We start from the raw sequence: 2,500 nt of genomic DNA on the forward strand, positions 1-2,500 counted from the left end.
CCCCCGGCGGCGCGCTGGCCGAGAAGTTTAGGAACGGACAGGGGCTGGAGCCGGGCAGTGAAGGGCGCGCGCGCGAGGGAGCAAGCGAGGCGACGACGAATGGGCCGGGGTTGGGGGCGGGGGGTGGGGGCAGCGGCAGTGGCGGCGCTGGGCGGGGGGGGGGGGAGGGCGGCGGGACGGTCCACCAATTAAGGGCAGGAGGGGGAGGGGGAGGGAGAGGGGCAGGCAGGCAGAGAGAAAGAGAAAAGAAAGCCCCAACGGCGACTGCAGCGCCCTACATTCGCGCACGAGGACCTTCCCCTGCCGCTGGACCGCACGCCGCTTCCTGTGCCAAGTAGCAAAAAAATGAGCAGGCCTCCCAAGGAGATCGGGGGGCCGGGGGGGGGGGGTGGTGGTGGTGGAGGAGAGGAAACAACACGGGAAACGAAGGAAAACCAGCGAGGAAGATGGTAAGGGCGAGAAAGGGAGGTGCTGCTGCTGCTGCTGGTGGTGGGGCAAGCATACAGAAAGCGCACACGCACACGCGCGCGCGCGCGCACACACACACGCACACACGCACGCACGCACGCACGCACGCACGCACACACACAAAAAAAAAAAAAAAAAAAGCCCGTACGACACCGAAAAGGAGCAAGCCGGGGGGGGGGGGGGGGGGAAACCTAAACAAAGAAAGCACGCTAAGCGGCTAAGGGAGAAGCGGCAGCTCTCCAAGGAAACCGAACGGGTCCGGCCGGGGAGGGGGACTCGGGAGGGGCGGCGGGCTGGCCTGTTAGCGGCCGGCCCGAAGGGTCCAACTCGGCAGCGGCCGGCCCGCCCGCCCGCTCGCCCGCCCGGGCCTGGGAGGCTGCCTTGGCAGCGGCCAGAGAGTCTACCGGCCTCCGGGGAGGTCCTCGAAGGGGCGAGCTGGTCGACCGGCCTCCGGGGAGAGGCGAGCTGGTCGACCGGCCTCCGGGGAGGCCGCCGAGCCTCGAAGGGGCGAGCTGGTCGACCGGCCTCCGGGGAGGCCGCCGAGCCTCGAAGGGGCGAGCTGGTCGACCGGCCTCCGGGGAGAGGCGAGCTGGTCGACCGGCCTCCGGGGAGGCCGCCGAGCCTCGAAGGGGCGAGCTGGTCGACCGGCCTCCGGGGAGGCCGCCGAGCCTCGAAGGGGCGAGCTGGTCGACCGGCCTCCGGGGAGGCCGCCGAGCCTCGAAGGGGCGGGCGGGTCGACCGGCCTCCGGGGAGGCCGGCCTCGAAGGGGCGCGGCGTAGCCGGTCTCCGCGGCTCCGGGAGGCCCGGAGAAGTCGCAGCCGGTGCCCCGGGTCTGCCTCCGCTAACTGGCAGCAGGTCTACCAGGCTCCAGCGAGACTTGGTGGCCTTTCGGGGTGGTGGCTGGTAGACCTGTTCTCCCTGGCGTTCCTGTGGAGCGGCGAAAGGGGTCGCTCTGCGTCGCTGCCTCCAGTTACGTCATCGTAGAGGTCGGCCACTTTCGAGCCACTCCCCGGTAGGAGGGGCGGCTGTCCTTCGGCTCTCCCGCCCCGCTGGACTTAGCGGTACGACTGTAGGCCACAGGGTGAACAGCCGCTGAGTTCCGGAGCCGCACTCCCGGGCGCCCCCAGCGCATTGTGGCCGGCCCGCGGGAGGCCTAGGGCGGCTTGCGACGAGGGCGGGCGGGGAGCGGTCCTGAGCCCGGCCCTTCGGGGAGAGCGCTTTCTTTTGCCCGTTCGGCGCGGCGGTCTCCCGGCAGGTCTCCGGCAGCCCCGCGAGTGTGTCCCAGGTGCTGGAAGCCGCTGCGGAGGCGGGGAGCCCAGCCAGCGGCAGGTCCCATGCAGCCGTTGCCGACTCGGGAGAGGGGTGAGCCGGACACCACCCCCCCCCCCCCCCCCCCCGCGGCCGGGGAAAAGGCCTGGCGCGTGTGCCGTTCGTGAACGCCAGAGGGTGGTCCAGAGAGAAACCGGGGGGTGCCCCGTGCGGCTCTGCCCAGACACCAGCGGCTCGAGAGCCTCGTTCTTCGGGCCCCTGTCGCAGGGAGCGTGGTGATGCCGGTGCTCCGGCCGGAGCAGCAGCCGGCTCGCGGCTGCCGATCCACACCCACACGCAGACGCCCGCTGAGGCGTCCCGGGACACGTCGGAGAGGCCCCTCGGCGGGCTGGCGCTTCCCTGCTTCCCCGTCACAGGGAGCGTGGGGGCGGTGCCGGTGTTCAGGCTCGAGTGGGCACCTCTTGCAGACGATGGTCCGCACCCACACGCAGCGCCCGCCGCTGGTTTGCGGCCACTGGTGGGCGGCGGGGTGAGTTGGCTCAGGACTCGACCGTGTGTGTTTGCTCCCGATCGATGAGGCCGTTCGGGTCGCGTCGGAGAGGGCCCCCGGCGGGTCGGCTCTGCTGTGCTCCCCCGTCACAGGGGGGTGCATGGGCGGTGTCCGATGTTCAGGCAGGGGGGTCTCCTCTCCAGCACGCGTCCTGTCGCGCGCGAGGTGCTGCCCGCTGGAGCGGCGAAGGAGAGGTGTGTGTGTGCTCTCCCG

This window comes from Struthio camelus, chromosome 31, assembly GCF_040807025.1.
Source record: "Struthio camelus isolate bStrCam1 chromosome 31, bStrCam1.hap1, whole genome shotgun sequence".
Lineage (NCBI taxonomy): Eukaryota > Metazoa > Chordata > Aves > Struthioniformes > Struthionidae > Struthio > Struthio camelus.